Source organism: Protopterus annectens, chromosome 9.part0 (genome assembly GCF_019279795.1).
Source record: "Protopterus annectens isolate FY-2018-M chromosome 9.part0, PAN1.0, whole genome shotgun sequence".
NCBI classification, from domain to species: Eukaryota; Metazoa; Chordata; order Ceratodontiformes; family Protopteridae; genus Protopterus; species Protopterus annectens.
Genome location: NC_056743.1, coordinates 1,196,402,238 through 1,196,424,022, shown reverse-complemented (window position 1 = coordinate 1,196,424,022; position 21,785 = coordinate 1,196,402,238). Strand labels below are relative to the sequence as shown.

At 37.7% G+C, this 21,785-nt stretch overlaps 1 protein-coding gene across 4 annotated transcripts in view; it reads left to right on the top strand.

The window, feature by feature from the left end:
- The window catches only part of SMTNL1 (smoothelin like 1), a 394,205-nt gene that overhangs the window by 294,660 nt on the left and 77,760 nt on the right, over positions 1 to 21,785 (top strand). The gene's annotated exons all lie outside the window — the stretch shown is intronic.

Sequence of the window (21,785 nt, the reverse complement as noted above, 5' to 3'; positions counted from 1 at the left end):
AGGGTTTTCTTACAATAGTGGGTACACAGTGAACAAAGGACAGTTTGCTATCTACACAGGTTCCCAGGTCCCTAACTACTCAATGTTTAGGGGATGTGTTGTCAGTAAGTAGCGGTAGTGGTCAGAAAAGCCTTTTACTTGGTTCATCTCATAAGTAAAGGGATTGCATCCAGAAGAAAGGAGGTTATTGCCTCTCTGTACTCCTCCTTCATTAGGCCAATAATTGAGTACAATTCCCCATTTGGTATGTACCCCTCCAAACACCTACACCAGCTTGAAAGGCCACAGAAATACCTCACAAAGAGAATCCTTGGCCTCCAACACCTGTCCAATGTGAACAGGCTCAAATTACTATCACTCTACTCTGTATCATGCAGATTGCTCAGAGGTGATCTGTGTCTCATCTATAAGGTAATCTTGGAGCCTGCCCAACTAGAGATGCTCCATATCTGCAAGTCTAACTCCTCCCGCATTACCCAATCTAAAGGCCTGAATCTAATATGCGACATCAACAAAACCTGCTGAAGAGACAAGTTTGTCTCCCAGAGGCTGTCCTGTCTCTGGCATAGACTCCCCATATATGTCAAAGAGAGTACGTCACTGACCATCTTCAAGCGCAACCTTGATGAGTGGATGGGAAACCACAAATTTGTCCCAGGCAGGGTTCCACCTGTGTCCCTCAATGACAGAGGTGACTGGTGCTGACTGAAGTTTCTTTTTTGGGGATAAAGTCTTGGCTAGGCTTGTAAGGGCCCCAGGGTCATTAGCCTAGTAGCCTCCTATGATCTTATGATAGTTGTAGGTAATGTCATGCTTGCAGAAGGGTACTATTATATATCTTTTGGCATTTTGCTTTTAGTGCATGGTTTTGACACCGACCATTTGAATGGAAAAGGCCCTCTTGGAGGATCTTCATGTCCTCTGGAGGGTAATAATGATATCTAGTTTACAGTCATCAGCAGACCTGGTGAGCTATAAGCCCTTAACATTGACTTGGCTCTCCAAGAAGTAAATTACCAAAAAGGAGTGGCCCAAGGACAGAGCCCTGTAGTACACCACTGGTGACAGAGCTTCCACAAATAAGCACCAGTGGATTAGTAAGTATGCAGGTGACTTAAATGTTGGATTTATATTTACTAATGATAATGATGCATGCATCTGCATGTCCTTCCTGTGGTCGTGGATTGGACACTCTAAATTGGCCCTAGAAGAAGAATGATAATGATGCATGCATTATCAATAATTATATGTAGGAAATAAGTAAGAGGACTGATAACATTAAACTAGAATTTAGCTCAGAAAGGTGAATAGTGATGTAGTTTGGTAAATCCCAGATTTATCAACCAATTTATCTTCCAGCAGCAGTATTAAAGGTAATTTATGCTTTGAAGGATTTTGGCATTTTAATAGCTAATAATTTCTCCTTCAGAAAGCATTTGGATGGTATAAGATATAAAGAAATGTGTCATCTTGGAGCTATGATTAAAAATGTCACTTGTCTGGATTGTAGATGCTTAACTGCTCAGTATACCACATATATTAGACCAACTTTAGAGTGCAATAAAGCATTCTTTCTTTATAACAAGTGCAAATTAAAAAGTTTTGAAATTGTGCAACAAAGATTTACTAAAAAAAAATAAGGTGTATAAGACATGAGTTATTTTAAATGATGCAAGTATTCAGAAATATAGTTTATATTATTAGTATATAAGAAGCAAGCTAATACTTGGTCACAGGTTATTTTATGCTTGATATTGATTTATTTCAATGTAAAGCTTCATTAAGGCATAATAATTTAAAACTGTATATGAGTTCATTTAATACCAGATTGAGGCAATCATTTATTACCTTAAGCCTGCCAGCACTTTGGAATCGAATACCAACTAAGATCAGATTTTTTTGAAAATTTGAATACTTTCAAACTGAGTCTAGACAAAGGGGTTGGAAATAGAATTTACAATCCTTATTTGGTGGAATCAATGTTCCTTGATGGTTTTTCAACCTGAACACTGAAACGCTACTTATGAACTTACAAATTCATGGATGAAATAGAACTGTCCACACTAATTTCCTGGGCTCTATTTGAGTCAGATTGATATTCATCGAGTAAAATAGGGATTGACATTTAGCTGGGAGAGTTTGTTAACAACACCTGAGTATGGGATGGTGCCAAACACCTTACAGAGATCTAGATATGCAGTGTGTTCCTAATTTCCCTTATTTATTGCTTCTGGAATCTTCAAAAGGAAGTCAACCAGGTTGATTAAGCAGGATCTACACTTGATAAAACCAAATTGGCTTGGGGCAGAGGTATGTATGGTACGTATGTCCTTGCTTTTCAGATCCAGAATGATCATTCCCATAGCCTTACAGATGAAACTCTTCAGACTTAAGGGTCTGTACTTACATGGGTCAGTTGACGCCCCACCAATGTGTAGGTGGATGACTGATGTTGTCTTCCATTTGTCTGACATGTAACTTGCTTAGAGGCTGATATTGAATAATCTCTTTAGGAGGTTTGACTAATTCTGTTTTAAGCTTACTAACAGACATCCTGGTATGCTATATGACTCCACAGAAGCAGTGTTCTTGGCCTTGGACAGTGCCTTCAGGACTTGTTCTTGGAAGATCATTGAAGCGGCATAGATGCATGTATGTAATATGGGAATGTTAGGGGGAAGATGGGGTGTAGTTTAAACTAAATTTATCCTCTAGTAGATTGGCTATGTCCTCTGGGTCTGAGTATGTGGTGTAATTTACTATTAACTCTGCACTGCTGGGCATTGTTTTTGAGGTTTCTAACATAAAGTTAAAGAAAGCTTTATGGTTACCTTTAGTCTGGGTGGTTATTTTTACCTTATATCAGGTTTGGCTGATTTGATCAGGAACTGAAGTTCCCTGTTAAGTTTAGTGAAATCATTTTTGGCATGCAAGGAAGTACATTCATTTTTATATGCAATGAATTTGTTTTTTTTTTCTCGTGTTGTAGATCCTCTTATATATTTGTGTTCCATCATAGGTGTTTGGCATTGTATTTACTTTGGAAGGGGACAGATGTCTCTATGCAGCTATTCACACCAGTGTAGAATTTCACAGTAAAGGACTAAGCATACACAATGGAATTATCACGTTAGGAGGATATTAAATATAGCCAGGTCATCACTTGGTTTAAGTAGATTAGCCTTAGCATAATCTCTGAATGCTGAGCTATTGCAAGGCTCTTCTGGCTTCAGTCTAATAGTGAATGTGACTGATTTATGGTCAGATTTGACTAAGGAGTGAGTTACAAATGGTACAGAACACAACTGTAGCATGTTGGTAAGGACCAAGTGTTGGATTTTTGTCATTCCTAGTTCTGGTGTGGACTAACTGTTCTGCAGAGTTTGTATTATTGAAGTCTAGACATCACTGAGAATACATGTTAGGGGATATTTAAGTCTTCCAATTTATAAAGGGGCAGTCAAAGTCTCCTAGGAGAATGGTGTTTGGCTCAATGCATAGGGACTCCATACTCATCAGGTAGGAGGTATGTGTTTCAGTTTAATATACTGTGTTTTGTGAATGAGTGTAATGAGAGTGAATGTGCAGTGGAGAAGGTTATAGTGAGTATTATACAATTGACTAATACATATTTAGATATTGTCCTATATACACACACACACACATACGTACATACATATAGAGAGAGATAAACACACACACACACACACACACACACACACACACACACACACACACACACACACACACACACACACACACACACACACACACATACACACACACACACACACACACACACACACACACACACACACACACACACACACACACACACACACACACACCAATATATCGTTAAATAGTTGATTTGAAATGGAAATACATTTTTGAAAGAACTCTTCATAGTCCTTTTTTAATTTTTTGACAGGCCCAAAATTCTGTAATTGTCTCCCAGATCTTAGTTTTTCATCTTTCCTTCCTCTGTATTTAGAGCACAAGTTTCAGTTTCCCATTACATTTCAAAATGTGATTTTCTCCAGACATTCTTAGAGGACAGTTAAAGAGAATGCAGTAAATAATGGGCAGGGGTATTCCTCCCAACCTCTTAGGATAAGACATTTGGACAAAGCCTAAAATAATGGGGGTAGATGGTCAAAAATAGGGACACATTTTATATATTGCTCTTATAAACTTAGAACGTTGCTTCAATAACTGGATTTGTGTTAGCACACATTTTCTGAAGAATATGAAGTCTGAAACTCAAATGTATGTTATTATTTAGCAACTTCAGTCTTCAGTGATTTGCCAGAAACCCATGGATTTTATGAGGAATTAACCAAACATATGAGTTAAAAATTTGGACAGTCTGTGAAATGCTGGACATTTGAGAGGTATGTCAGGTGGTATGCTTTAGAACGTGCAAATGGTGATTTCCAAAAAAATGGCCATAAATAGGACTGCCATATCTTTTTAATGCTTTTCAGATCAGCAAGTACATTCACTACAATACTCTCAGATTTTGTTTTCCCACAGCTGAATTTCAAAGCCAAAGTAGAATCAGGGAAAACTGTCGGTGCCAGCTTATCTCCACACTCCATGGATGCATATGAGTGACAATGTTTCACTCCATGATAGACTGCTGTCACTTTGGAAGCTTCACTGGTTGCACTACGTGGCTGAATAAACTTTGTCATTACAAAGTTCTGCCTCTGGAGAGAAGGCTTTGCTGATATTTGTCTGACTTCTGATGGCTTTTCAGTGCCTTTTCCCCCATCCCATTTTACAGTGAAAGTTGTTCCACAGGCTGTACACTTTGCCATGGCATCTGCATTTGGAGCAGTTAGCACCCATAGGAAGCTTTTCTCCCACACTTTATTATAACTGCCGAAAAACATCTTAAGAGACGTGCTTTCAGCCTCTTGCTGATCCATTTTGACCTTTTCCCACATATGATTCTTGCAGGATCCTTGCTCAACACCACTACAATAAACCGAAACAGCTGTTAATACAAAATCAAAACACTTATGTGACCAACAGCAGTGCCTGGTGGGGCCTGTGTCAGTCACTAGCCAGAGTTGCTCACATTTATATGTGAATCTCCTGACTTTTACACCTTAGTAATACCAAGTTGGTATAAGGAAAAAAAAAATACATGAAAAAAGACAGAGACTCCACATGAATAATTAACAGTGATGGTCAAGCAATGAAAGGCAGCAGGAGCAACTCCTGTCTGACAGACATTCTGCAGCTGTTACACACATAAACCTGGTGTGACAGCAGAATATCCACAGAAGGCATTCAACTGTGTCTAAAACCTATGGGTCAGACACTAAAGCAATGTCCCAGGTTAAGATCCTCTACTGTTATGCAGAACCCAATGCAAAGTTATCCAGATGAGCCTGGACACAGCAACAAAGTTCAGGCATACCATGGGCTGACAAGATGATAAAGACGAAATACATGGTAGCTCAGCAATCATACCCTCTGGCTACAACTGTAATAACTTGCATAGAGACAAACTAGATATAGTGTGGGCCGACACAATGATAAAGACAAAATATGTAGCTCAGCAATCATAATACCTCTGGCTGCAACAGTAATAACTTGCATAGAGATGGCTCAAAAATCAGATTTTAAATTATTGCAATCCTACAGGCCATGCATTTTCTTAAAGATAGAAGCCTAACGAAAATATTTAGTGACTTCAACCCTCTATCATTTGGTAGAAATCCACACAGTATGGGAACAATGAGGCAAAATCAGTCCATTTTGTTCTAAACATCACAATATCTTTCAACCTAGGCAAGAAACCTACACAGCCTAGTGCTAGAGACACAGAAACATTACAGTCTTAGGTGTTAGAATAACAGTTTTTACTCTACTGTGCATTTCCTTAAAGATATGAAGTTTAATATCCACAAATGTTTTTAAGCCATACCTCTTAGGACAAGAAACTGGAACGTAAAAAAGACAAAGTTAAAATGGCACTCCTGGGATTTGCCACTATGAATCACAGACTATTTTGAAAGACAAACATCAATGCTATATTCAAACATAGGGGCTAGAATAAAACATTTCCATCATATACTGCTTACAGTTCTGCAACCATAATTGCTTGCAGCAAGCATACCTGGCCTATTAGTACAATATCAGATCACAATAAATACAGGAGCATCAGCAGACTAAACGCTGCAAGAAGCTTGACAATACATCAACAGTTATTCATTTTAAATTTACTCTAGGTGGTGACCCACCACTACAGGAGCCTTGATCCTCACCACTGGCAACAGTGGAGAATGTTCACAGAGGATGACAAGTACCCAAAGTGTTCCCAGATGCAACACCCTGCATTAAGTGCAATTTCCCTTAACAGCACAGAGACCACAGTCAACTCAGGGCTGGTTTCTCCCTCTTTCTCCACTCCAGATCCCCAATAACACTCCCCCCGGCACAGCTACAGAGTTGAGCAGAGTGGCCAAGTGAAGACATCCAGCACCCTATTTGTCCAACCAGTGCTTTGGGACCCCAGTCAAGCAGTTGACATACACTATGTGGTCTGATTTACACACAAGAAAAAACAAAAATACTGGCAGGCAGAAAAGCGTAAAACCATTTAATTCAGACTACTACAATACAAAAACATAAAAGATGAGCGCTTTCATACCAACAAGGTACTTCTTCAGATCTAAATTAAACAGCAGTGCATACCATTAAATATGCTAATGTTTAAGGCCACATGACCTTAACAATGGCTTAATTGGGGTGTGATCATTAAGCCCTACCCCATTAGTTGCTTGTAACAAAGTAATCCATTTGATTTCAAGACATTCAGTGTATGTTTTTATGTCTCTTCCTCTCAACCCTGATTTAACCATTTCTAATACCATAAATCTAAACCAGTGGTCAGGTCCTTTGCACTTCACATGTTTGGAAAGAGCATTCCTTTCATCACATCTATTAATAGCATATAAGTGTTCTTTTATTCTGAGAGGGAGATCCATAAGCCATTAAAAGAATTTCAAGAAAAGCATCACGAGAATTTACCAGTGGTCCGCAGCAAAGTATGGAAGGTTTGATTTTTAATATTTCATCAGTTGTGTTGAGTGATGAACAGAATAAGGTTCTTAATCTTGGACTGAACTTTATACCAGCTGGGCACTCATCTCTTGTTGATCTTATTAATGACTTGAGATTTTTTCTGCGTAACATTTCTCTGAGAATGATGTTTGGCAACAATGGCTTTATGAGTTCTACTTTTAGGAAACCTAGTATGTATACTTCTGTGAACACTCCTCTGGTAGAAGCTTTCTATAGGCTTTGTGAGGATGATATTTATAATTTTTTTCTAATAAGCATGGCAACAATTTTAAGAACACGAGTCAGGATGAATTTAATTATTTGCTGGAGATGGCTAAGCGTGATGACATATGTTTCCATCCCACTGATAAGGGAGGCGGAATTGTTGTCATGGACTCTGTAGACTATGTGAATAGAATGTTTGTAATGTTGAATGATGAACACACGTATACTGTGACCTCCAGGTTTGATGTATTGAAACTAATTGACAAAATATATGTAGGAATTGAGAATCTGCTGATGGAAGGGTTGCTAGATAAATCTCTATGTGATTACTTGTTGGTTGAAAATTTACTTATACCTCAAATATATGGTTTACCTAAGGTGCATAAGAGTTTGTGTGATCTACCAATGTGACCTATAGTTTCTGGCAAAGGATGGGCCACAGAGCTCATGTCGATATTTGTTGAAAAAGAGCTTTGTCTGGTCCTTAATGGGGTCAGACATATATTGAAAGATACTAAAAGCTTTCTCAACAAGTTATATGAATGTTCTAATGTGGACTTTAGAGATGATGTTCACCTGGTTACCATGGATGTTAATTCATTGTTTACTTGTATTCCCAATGACACTGGGATAGATAATGTTAGGCTGTTCTTAAGTCAACTTTCAGATTATTCCAATGATAAGATCTACTTAATATGCAGCCTCTTAGAGATTATCTTGAAACATAATGCCTTTGTTTTTACTGACAGCTTTTTTTCCAGTGTACAGGGGTAGCCATGGGCACTGTTTGTGCAAACTGTTATGCCAACATGGCTATGGTGAAATGGGAATTAGAGTATGTGTTTTGTGAGAACAACATCTTCTCCAGGTTCATTTTATACTATGTTCAGTTTGTTAATGACCTGTTTTTTGTTTCGGATAATACAGCTGATACCTTGTGTGAGTTTAAACAATATTTGAATAGCACAACAGACTTTCTTCGATTCACTTATGAGTACTCATATGAAAGTATTTCTTTTCTGGACATCACAGTTTTTAAGACACAGGGAGGCTTCGGTATTTTTATTTTTAAAAACTTGTAAGCAAAACAACATGAATCTTGCACGTAGCATGCACCCAAGACATGTTAAATGCAATGTCCTGAAAGGAAAATGTATTAGAGCAGCACATCTCCACATGAGAGACAGTGACATGTATGACTCTTCTGATAGCTTGACATCTAGTTTTATGGATAGAGGCTATGACAACACTGATATTACTATGGCACAGAATGAGAGTATCGTGTTGAGAGATACACGCACCAGGACATATTTTGAGAGTCACACAGCATCTGACAGTGGTGTAAGTAGAGAGGTGAATCAATGTACATGGATGAGTCTGACCTTTTCAAATGACACAAGCTTAATTTGTGATATAGTTAATAAACATTGGAAGATTTTGATATCAGATAGAAGGTACAAGGAACTATTAGGTGAGAAGCCTTTATATTGTTTTAAAACAGACCCTCTCTTAAGAAAATGCTATGTTATAGACCTCTACCTTGTATTGATGCTAGCACAAGATTATGTAGAGTTAGTATATATCCCTGTCATCACTGCAATGTTTGCAAGTATATTAGAGCAGATGATCAATTTGTGCATCCTGACATTGGACGTGTTTTTAAGATTGATTAATTTGCTAACTGTAGCAGTTGTAATGTGGTTTACTGTGCCAGCTGTGAGACCTGTAGAGCTTTCTACATCGGTAAAACTAACCGATGTCTTAGAGACAGAATAAAAGAACATTTATATCCTATTAATAGATGCGATGAAAGGAATGCCCTTTCCAAACGTGAAGTGCAAAGGACCTGACCACTGGTTTAAATTTATGGTATCAGAAATGGTTAAACCAGGGTTGAGAGGAGGGGACATAAGAACATACACTGAATGTCTTGAAATCAAATGGATTACTTTGTTACAAGCAACTAATGGGGTAGGGCTTAAAGATCACATCCCAATTAAGCCATTGTTAAGGTCATGTGGCCTTAAACATTAACACATTTAATGGTGTGCACTGCTGTTTGAGTTAGATCTGAAGAAATACCTTGTTAATATGAAAGTGCTCATCTTTTATGTTTTTGTATTGTAGTAGTCTGAATTAAATGGTACAGACAGACACACACACACACACACACACACACACACACATGAAAGGCTGGCACAGCTTTACTAACTATGCTCCCTTTTGCCCAGACTATAAGGTAATCATCATTGCCACCCGATCCTTATCAGCTACTTTAAGGCTCCAACAAAACATGCCCAATCTTACTGTGCAATAGTAATATTAACACAAATTGGTAGTTTGACCAATGGCAAGGTAGAGTGGCCCACATAGTGTCACTAAATTAATATGCAAGTACTCTTAAAACTTAAATATCTCTACACCACAATGAAAGGTTTAAATATATTTAGTAATAAAAGAAAATATTCAGTGTATATTCACTGTGACAATAAAGTTAAAAAACACATGAAATATTTCAAACACTGCAGTACATTCTCAAAGAAAAACAGCTAAACTAAGCCTTGCTATATACCTATGACAGTACACCTTAAAAAAACACAGATCAAGGTAAACATCGTGGTGATGACAAACTAGAAATGATAGTTCTACAGTCATAGCAAGCATCTTATACAAATCATGTACTCATTATATATCCACTGTAACATCAAAGTACAAAACCACATGAAAGATATTTAAAATAATGGATGGCGCAGTGGTGCGGTGATGGCGTTGTCACCTCACAGCAAGAGGTTCTCTGGTCCAATTCTCAGCTGGGGTGCCTTCTGTGTGGAGTCTGCATGTCCTCCCTGTGTTCATGTGGGTTTCCTCCAGGTGCTCCGGTTTCCTCCCTCATTACAAAGACAAGTGTCTGGAACTTTTCTCCCCGGACCTCTGCTGAAAATTGGTTTCTTTCCAAGTCAGACTTTCCCAGTTAACAAATGTTAAATAAAAAATAAATAATAAAATAAAAAACATTGCTGTAAAAACAGCCAAACTAAGCCTCACTACAGACAGTACACCCTAGAAAACACAGATCAAGGTAAACATTGTGGTGAAGACAAACTAGAAATGACAGTTCTACAGTCATAACAAGCATCTTATACAAATCAAAACATTTTATACTATGTTCAGTTTGTTAATGACCTGTTTTTTGTTTCGGATAATACAGCTGATACCTTGTGTGAGTTTAAACAATATTTGAATAGCATGACAGACTTTCTTCGATTCACTTATGAGTACTCATATGAAAGTATTTCTTTTCTGGACATCACAGTTTTTAAGATACAGGGAGGCTTCGGTATTTTTATTTTTAAAAACTTGTAAGCAAAACAACATGAATCTTGCACATAGCATGCACCCAAGACATGTTAAATGCAATGTCCTGAAAGGAAATTTATTAGAGCAGCACATCTCCACGAGAGACAGTGACATGTATGACTCTTTTGATAGCTTGACATCTAGTTTTATGGATAGAGGCTATGACAACACTGATATTACTATGGCACAGAATGAGAGTATCGTGTTGAGAGATACACGCACCAGGACATATTTTGAGAGTCACACAACATCTGACAGTGGTGTAAGTAGAGAGGTGAATCAATGTACATGGATGAGTCTGACCTTTTTAAATGACACAAGCTTAATTTGTGATATAGTTAATAAACATTGGAAGATTTTGATATCAGATAGAAGGTACAAGGAACTATTAGGTGAGAAGCCTTTATATTGTTTTAAAACAGACCCTCTCTTAAGAAAATGCTATGTTATAGACCTCTACCTTGTATTGATGCTAGCACAAGATTATGTAGAGTTAGTATATATCCCTGTCATCACTGCAATGTTTGCAAGTATATTAGAGCAGATGATCAATTTGTGCATCCTGACATTGGACGTGTTTTAAGATTGATTAATTTGCTAACTGTAGCAGTTGTAATGTGGTTTACTGTGCCAGCTGTGAGACCTGTAGAGCTTTCTACATCGGTAAAACTAACCGATGTCTTAGAGACAGAATAAAAGAACATTTATATCCTATTAATAGATGCGATGAAAGGAATGCCCTTTCCAAACGTGAAGTGCAAAGGACCTGACCACTGGTTTAAATTTATGGTATCAGAAATGGTTAAACCAGGGTTGAGAGGAGGGGACATAAGAACATACACTGAATGTCTTGAAATCAAATGGATTACTTTGTTACAAGCAACTAATGGGGTAGGGCTTAAAGATCACATCCCAATTAAGCCATTGTTAAGGTCATGTGGCCTTAAACATTAACACATTTAATGGTGTGCACTGCTGTTTGAGTTAGATCTGAAGAAATACCTTGTTAATATGAAAGTGCTCATCTTTTATGTTTTTGTATTGTAGTAGTCTGAATTAAATGGTACAGACAGACACACACACACACACACACACACACACACACACACACACACACACACATGAAAGGCTGGCACAGCTTTACTAACTATGCCCCCTTTTGCCCAGACTATAAGGTAATCATCATTGCCACCCGATCCTTATCAGCTACTTTAAGGCTCCAACAAAACATGCCCAATCTTACTGTGCAATAGTAATATTAACACAAATTGGTAGTTTGACCAATGGCAAGGTAGAGTGGCCCACATAGTGTCACTAAATTAATATGCAAGTACTCTTAAAACTTAAATATCTCTACACCACAATGAAAGGTTTAAATATATTTAGTAATAAAAGAAAATATTCAGTGTATATTCACTGTGACAATAAAGTTAAAAAACACATGAAATATTTCAAACACTGCAGTACATTCTCAAAGAAAAACAGCTAAACTAAGCCTTGCTATATACCTATGACAGTACACCTTAAAAAAACACAGATCAAGGTAAACATTGTGGTGATGACAAACTAGAAATGATAGTTCTACAGTCATAGCAAGCATCTTATACAAATCATGTACTCATTATATATCCACTGTAACATCAAAGTACAAAACCACATGAAAGATATTTAAAATAATGGATGGCGCAGTGGTGCAGCGATGGCGTTGTCACCTCACAGCAAGAGGTTCTCTGGTCCAATTCTCGGCTGGGGTGCCTTCTGTGTGGAGTCTGCATGTCCTCCCTGTGTTCATGTGGGTTTCCTCCAGGTGCTCCGGTTTCCTCCCACATTACAAAGACAAGTGTCTGGAACTTTTCTCCCCGGACCTCTGCTGAAAATTGGCTTCTTTCCAAGTCAGACTTTCCCAGTTAACAAATGTTAAATAAAAAATAAATAATAAAATAAAAAACATTGCTGTAAAAACAGCCAAACTAAGCCTCACTACAGACAGTACACCCTAGAAAACACAAATCAAGGTAAACATTGTGGTGAAGACAAACTAGAAATGACAGTTCTACAGTCATAACAAGCATCTTATACAAATCATGTACTCGGTATATATTCACTGTAACATCAAAGTGCAAAACCACATGAGAAATTATAAAAAATAATTAAAATAACTTTGCAGTAAAAACAGCCAAACCACCCCTTGCTATATATCAGTCTGCAGACAGTACCCTAGAAACCACAGATCAAGGTAGATGTTGTGGTGATTACAAACTTGAAATGATATAGATCATATCACTTCTAGTTTATAATCACCACAACATCTACTTTGATACAGTTATAACACAAGCATCTTATACAAATCATGCACAAATGTAACTACCAATGAATGAGATACTGCCAGCACAGCTACTAGTGGAGTAATGTAAATTTAACATTTACAAAATTCACTAGTAGCTGCACTGTCAGTATCTCATTCCTTTTATCACAGTAAGCCTTTTTCCAGATTAAATGCCACTTACCTCTGAGAAAAGCAACAGGGTTCCTTGGACAATCACAAGCAGAATATGGCTGGAAGGACAAAGGCTAGCATAGCGCACAGAAAGCAGAAGGCAGGGAAAAAAAGGGCTCCCACACACCTTATGCAGCAGAGCAGTAAAAGCATACACCACCACAGCACCGTCCTTCCTTTTCAGCAAGCAGCAGGCCTCCCAAGTCCCGATTGCAGCAACTGAAGCCAGGCAAGGCACAAGAAGCAAGAGTAGTCCACCGAACAATCCAAAGTTCCAAACAGACTTTAGCTGGAGAGTCTGTACACAATGCGATTATTCCAAGCCAGCAATCAAAGAAAATCTCAGTCCTTCACCTTTTTTTAAAAAAAGGCAACACATAGCTGAATGCCCCGCTTTTTATTCCTTAATTTTCGTAGGCTTTTCGCAGGCATCTAGCTAGTCTATTTGTTGATTGGCTGCTTGCTGTGTGAGCTTGTTTATTGGCTGTTTCCCAATGCAGCAAGCAGCCAATCAACCAAGATGGCAATGTCATTTTTTTGTCAGTGTACAGATTCGCTGATGAAGCACTTAAATTTCCAGAGTCTCAGAGCAAGAACCGGAGAATCAGAGTGCTGTATTTATTTCCAGACACTCTGGGAAAAAAAACGGAGGGGTGGCAATGTTAACTGCACTGCAGTGTCAGCAATCAATCTATCTGCTATGTGAATGGAACCCACAGTGGTCTGCACCAAAGGTGATTGTGCTACCTGTTGCGCAACTGACACTATCAATGTAAATTATATGTAATAGAAATGGTTGAGTATGATAAAAGAAATGTGGAGTATTTGGGATAGCATTGTGGAAGTGTAGGGAGAACAAACATTTGTTTTCCTAAGGTATTTTGTATCCAGGGATCTAACATCAAAGACTTTCCATGGTCAGTACTTATTGGGTTTATCCTTACCACCAATTAGTGTTTAACAGCTTTCTCTAGGAGATCTAATACTCAGAGGTGCATATGTACAGTGCCAATATATTAAATTCTATAATGTGCTGACTACATAAATGTCTAATTCCAGAGAACACCAGTTTTGTTTTGTCACTCACGCAGCACTGATCACACTCTTTGCTTTGTGTTAAGATGGGGGTATATATTTTACATTGAATGAAATTTCTGTGTTAGGTGTAAAATTTGGGAATAAAGATATAATTAGAATTCAATGGGAAAAAAAAAATAGAAGAAATAAAACAAACCTGTCTTTTCTGGAGAACATATAAATTATCATTCAGAAAAAAGGCTTATTTGATAAATTCAGTACTGATGGGAAAAACAGCATACTTAGCAAGTGTATTTATGTCACAAACAGTATTTGAAAAGGAATTATTGCAGATATTATTTTATTTATATGGAGGTTCTAGATTAAACCCAGTAAAAAAAGAATAGTTTTGTATGGAAATAAAGAAGGAGGTTTAGAGTTAATTAACCCAGTGCTATAGTCTCCTCAGTGTATACATTAAGAAATAAAATGTTACCAAGAAAATATTTTTGTGGAAAATGAAAACTGATTTAAATAAAGATAGAAAAGCATGGTGTAAGAATGTAATGATAAAACATTACTATGTAAAACCATGGGAAAATCTAACAGATGAAAAATGAAAGCTATAACAGTAAGAAACAAATGGTGTCATTAGAAAATAGAACATCAAGATTTTTGTTGTGTGCAGACTGGTAATAGATAAATTGCCAGTAAAAGGAAACATGTCACATAAAAAGAAAAGTCCATAGGTTATTACTAAGCTAACTGCCCTTGTGGGCCATTTTAAACCTAGCCAATTCCCCCATGTGAGAATCAAACCCTGCACCTTGTGTTTGTAAGGTAAACACTTAACCATTATGCCAACCTCGCACCATATCTTGATAGAATATGTTACATTGTAAAGAAGAAGAAACCACATAACGTGTTTGAAATAAAAAAGAGTAAAAGAGTTATGGGAAAAACTATGTAAAGATTTTTTTCAAAACTGCAAAAGAAGTATATAAAATAAACTTAAATATGATTCAATATGGATATTATAAGAACAGAAGTAAAGAACAAAATAGATAAAAAATTATTTGTGTTATATGGAATGAAATTATGTTTAATGGTAAATTGATTTTAGCAACAATATTAAGTAAAATTAGATGGTCATTATGGAAAAAGAAATGGGGTTGTAATAGGGATGAAAATTTAGTATTATTGTGAAGGAAAGTATGAATACATATAAATAGATCTGTATACCTACACATCTGTACATTTGTAAATATGCAGTTATTTTGCAAATACGATTTATTCTGTATATAAATAAAGGACTCTTACTGCTTTCAGTAAGTGCCATGGGATCTTTTACATCCACCTAAGCTACCACCAACTCAAGCAGATGGGATTGCAGTGTAATGTCTCATGCAAAGGACAGCATACTCACAAATGATCTACTTGGTGTAGGAATAGAACCCACAACCTTTGCACAAAAGGCAAGTGTGCTATTTGTTGAACCACTGACATTGACAATGGATTACAAATATATAACAATAAAAGCCCCACATGAATCACAGTCACAAAGAGTTGTAAGAAGGAAGGGCTACCATTCTCTGAACTGTCAAGTGTTGTGTGATAGCTGTGGGATCAAAATCATTGTGTCGCTACAGTACCCAGGCAGTCTGCAAGATTCAGATATCTGGAACACATCTCAGTTATATTGCCACTTCCTCCATAAGGAAATCCCACAGGGCCATCTAAATGGTAAGTGCAGATGCAGTGGCTAATGTTATCTCATTAATGCTGAAAGAACTGATCATTCTGTGTTGTGTCATGCCTGCAGTGATATTTGTGGGACTGCCTTGTCTTATTTGCATCAATATTACAAGACGGATAGACCACACACAATGCTTTTTTTCTCTGTGTAACTTAATCGTGATACTGAATTTGTAGCATTTGATGCCACACATGATCGAGCACATTACCCATGAGAAAACTTCAGCTGAACAAAATATGCAAAAAGCTGCTTTTCTTCATTTGAAAAGGTTTTCTCACATTTAATTTTTTTCTTTTTGCTCTGAGCTCTCGGCAGTTGCCGTCACCCTGCCATCATTCAGAAAAGTAGTATCTAATTAACTGACTTCTGGTAGGTATTAATGAATTGAATATTGACTACATTACTACTGTGTCCATATGTAATAACCCCCATGGACAAATGGAAATGTGTAGAGCATCCAAGCCTAGCTGTGGGCACACGTGTGCTCAGGATAGAGTACATTTGTCAAAATCAGGGAAGAGAAGTTTTGCTGCAGATATTTTGCAATATTTGACAAACACTAGGCAGAATTTTTGCCAGGTCGAAAATTTACCATTTCACAAATAGCAACATTTGATGCATCTCTGATGGTTATTAATGCTAGGAACATTAATAATAAAGATTTTTATTGGAAAATGTAATATGTTCCCACAAGATTGATGTTATTGTTTGTAAAACATGGTTAAAGAACAATGACTGGAAATCAGTTGTGTCAGGGTATAAATGTTTTTACTGTAACAGACAGTCTAACAAAAAATCAGGTGGAGGTGTTATGATAGGCATTAAAGATAATTATAAGACTCGTGATTAATTACATGTTCAGTGATAACACCAATACTATAGACTGTGCAACTGTGACAATAAAAGCAACCCTGGAACATATAACAATTGCTGGAGTGTATAGACCACCAAAGTCAAGTGCAGATGACCTAAAGGAATTCATGCATTTCTTACATGAAACACGAGGAGGGGGGTAATATTTAGGTGGGGACTTAAGTTTACCAGAAACAGGCTGGAATAATATTGATTCAACAGCATTAGTAAGGAAATTATTCACAACATATATTCAGGAGCAACAATTGTTTCGGATTTTAAAAAAACTACCACGGGACGGAACATACTAGACATTGTGTTCCTAAAGAAATTACTGTCACTTCAAGTCAAGTTTTATCACTGTTGATGTGCAGTGATCATGGGGTTATAAAGGTTAATTTGTTGCTAGATAATTCTGCCAAACTGAAATCTAAACCAATGCACAGAAGGTTAATTACAGATTATATGGAAGCAAAACAGTCTCTATGTTAAACTAACTGGAGTGTGGTGTTCAGTGGAAAAACTGCAGATGGAACGTGGAAAGTTTTGAAAGAGAAATTGTGTGCAAAAAATCAAAAAAAAATTTAACATCAGGATCTAGGCATACAAAGTCAGGGGGATATATTTCCATAAGAACAAGATATCTGATTAAGGTGGCAGACAAAAAAATATGAGAAATGGAAGAGAGGTCGAACTACAACTTTGAAAACCGAAATAAACATGCTGGACAAACAGATTAAGCATAGTGTGAGACAAGATCAAGAAAATTTTGAAGAGAATTTATATAAAGAAGTTGAGCATAATAGAAAACCTTTTTATAGATACATAAGATGTGGAAAGAGTAAAGACACACACATTAATAAACTGTGTGCAGATTCTAAAACATATTCTCAGAAACAATAGATTGTAGCTATATTTACAAAATCCTATGCAAAACAGTTTGGTTCCACAAAAGGGGTAATACGTTGTGCTAGTGATATCCAGGAAACCCCAGATACTGGAATCAAATTACATTTTATTGATAAAGAACTGTGCAAACTGGATCCAAACAAAACACAGGGAGGAGATGGAATTAGTAACAATGACCTGAGAACATTTCAGCAAGAACTTACGCTACCATTATATCTATTATTCACTAGGTCATATAAATATGGGGAGATTCCTGAAGACTGGAGACATGTGCTTATTAAATCTGTCTTTAAGGGAAAGGTGAGTAGGACAAACCCAGAGTCAAATAGACCCTTAAATCTATTTTCATGTTGTGGAAAAATAATGGAGAAGGTAATATTGGATAAGTTATTGTCAGAACTGGATAGGCTGGGACTTGAAACCATATATCAGCATGCATATGTTGAAAACAGATCTATTACCACCTGTAACATGATGTTCTATAACAATATAATAACAGCTATGAATGAAAAAAATGTGTTGTGATGTAATTTATATAGATTTAACTTCAGCATTTGACAGGGTCATACACAAAACCCTGTAGAATAAATTAGTAAAACTTGGTATTGATGTACTCTTGTTAAGATGGATAGCTGCATGGCTTACAAATAGGACATGGCAAGTATCATACAGCAACTGGACAGGTGAAATCCTTAGTTACAGTCAGGGTATCCCCCCTTATTTGTTTAGATTGTCTATTAAAGACCTACTTTTTCATTTGAGGTGTTCTACAGTCTCTATGCAGACAATCTGAAATTGGGTAGACTGATTATTTGTGTTACAGATAAGGCATGTATGCAAAATGACTTGACTAAATTGACCATTTTGGCACAGGAGAATAATATGCTGATAAATACATCAAAAACTAAGCATATGAGATTTGGGAGACATAAAGTGAAAGGTGAATATTTAATACAGCACCCGGTGATTGAAACTGTGGACTCATTTAAGGACTTGGGTATATGGATAGATTCAGCTGTGAGTTTTTCTACTCATGTCAACCAATTGGTTAATGATAGTTATAAAATAATAGGTTGTATAAAAAGATTTATGAAGTCTAGGAAATCAAACATAATGAAATCATTGTTTGTTAGTTACATTAGACTCTAACTTGAGTATAGAATAACAATATGGAAACCCTATAAGAAAACAAGCATGAGTAAACTGGAAAGGGTACAAAAGAAATATACCAAGGGCATCCATGGATGTGAAAAATTAAGTTATTATGAAAGACTAAAATATCTGAACTTGTACAGTGTCTCTTACAGATATCTAAGAGGAGATCTTATTCAGGTATATAGGGCATTTAGAAACAACTACCTCTGGGAATGTTTGGGGTTATCAAAAAGTACTAGAGAATCATCAGACAACCTATGTAGAAGATTCTATAGGAATGAGAAGTGTACTAATTGGTTCTCTGACAGAGTAGCTGACACATGGAACAGACTACCAAATTACATTAAAGCAAGTACTAGTTTAGATATTTTTTAAGAACAGCCTATTATAGGAACAAGTATTTTAGTATATTGGCAAGCTAGAAGGGCATTAACGCCCGTGTATGAAATATTTGTATGTATGTTCATACACTGTGTCACATTTGGAGATGACACAGGATAACTGCTGACCGTCAGGAAAGTGACACCTAATTAAACGACTACCAGTAGGTGTTAATGAGCTAAAATATAAGACTACATTTTAAGTGTGTCTGCATGCAGTAATCTACCCCAGTATGTTCATACTGTGTTGAAGATGATACCAGATACACCTGTATGGAATTGACATTGTATAGATGAACACTGTACATGCACAAACCCACAACATCATAGAGCATGTGTTTGACCAACTTCTGATGTGTCTGGTGGGGCACTGTAGTATGATCCTGCAGCAACATGTAGGGCGTTCTTAGCATATTTTATGCCCTATGATATGGTGGTAAGGAGACAGAGTAGGCAGTGTACTGGTACCTTAACAACACACACACACACACACACACACACACACACACACACACACACACACACACACACACACACACACACACACACACACACACACACACACACACACACACACACACACACACACACAGCAACACCATCATCCAAAAACCTGAAGCCACAGAATTATCTCTCCCCTCCAGTTTATGATGGTTGCCATACAAGGAATCTCAGGCAAAGTGGTGAAGTACAGTCCAGATGTCTGGACCCTGATAAGGAGGCAGTGGAAGTGCAATGTCACAAAGGTTAGCCTTGATGCAGTTAATGTAAATATCAGGATATGATAGTCAGTGCATGCTGAGCCACAATGTGCTTCATACAGTCTCATATTTACCATACAAGAGGAAGGGTGGAGTGGGCTACAGTTGTGTTCAAGTGCACAGATTATGAAAGACACACTGATATGTATCTGTCTAGAAAAGGTGGGTGGGCAGCATTGCACAGATATCTGAGACAGGAGATCTCAAAGTGATGAGTATTATGTGTCATATACAATTTCCTCTTGCAATAGGGTAGGGGGTCCCACTATGTGACCATGGCTGGATATGAAGGTAGGACTCTCAATATGATATGATAGATATTCTACATCATAGACAATTTACTTTTGGGATGTGTTTGCATTTCCACAACATAATTTTGATCCACAGCCATGAGGTTGACTTGTTGCATAGGACAAGAAGTCCTTCCCTTATAGGGATACTGAATGACTGTAAGAATAAAACCGAGTTGTGTTCTGCTCGTTAGGTGTTCTGCCAATAGCAAGCAAGTGCCATGGTTGCCTTCAATGAGGAATGACAAAGCATGATGCATATCCAAATACAGGTGAAGACTGTGTACTCCACAATAGACCCTATCCTAAATGGCTATCTCTGGAACATACCTTCACCCAGCCTCAGATTACAGTTCTATTCAGTGATGGTGGCACTGACAATCCTCTGCAAGGAGGTAATCACACCAGTGGTATTTTCCACCACAGACAGCATCAGAGGAATTATTACTGTGCCCCTGGCCTCCATGGTTTCACAAATACCATGCAACACAGCAGTGAGGTCCTTGCTAGCCACAGTTGTAGTGGTTTGTGTCTGGATGATGCTGAAGAACATTTGCTGATTGATTCCAAGTGCTGCTCACGTCAGGGGCTATGTATGATATATAATAATGTTCTGCCCAAGCAAGGCTTTGAAATGTTGGGTATGCCCACTTCAGTTGCAGTGTGTGCATTTGCTGCCATAGTCACAAATGGATTACTGCTGATGGTTGGAGCCATAAAGAACATGTACACTAGGTAACATTTTATAGCCTCATGTTCATGAGCGTGTGTGTGTGTGTGTGTGTGTGTGTGTGTGTGTGTGTGTGTGTGTGTGTGTGTGTGTGTGTGTGTGTGTGTGTGTGTGTGTGGTTGTGTGCATGTATGTGTGTGTTTGTGTGTGTGTTTGTGTGCATGTGTGTGTGTGTGTGTGTGTGTGTGTGTGTGTGTGTGTGTGTGTGTGTGTGTGTGTGTGTGTGTGTGTGTGTGTGTGTGTGTGTGTGTGTGTGTGTGTGTGTGTGTGTGTGTGTGTGTGTGTGTGTGTGTGTGTGTGTGTGTGTGTGTGTGTGTGTGTGTGTGTGTGTGTGTGTGTGTGTGTGTGTGTGTGTGTGTGTGTGTGTGTGTGTGTGTGTGTGTGTGTGTGTGTGTGTGTTTGCATGTGTGAGACCACACCTTCAACCTGAATTGAGGGTAGATGCATACCCAGGATAGAGGGAGACAGGGCTACTATGTTGTCAGACTGTGACTCAAGTATCTGTGTCTCACCATCATCAGCAGTAACCCAGCTACAGGATACTGGTATCAACAACAGGTGTCTCCATAGCAGTGTTCTGCCTTGTGACTACACAACAAAAGACGCACCAGCATGAGCATTTGTATTTGTGCCAAAACTATGCCACTGTGATATGCACACTGGGGGTGTTCATTCAAGATGCAACATACAAACCCAACCTACCGCTGCTGCCATGCTGACTTGACTGAATAACTGATGTACCTAAACAAAAAATAGCTTACAGTTACTTTGGCCAG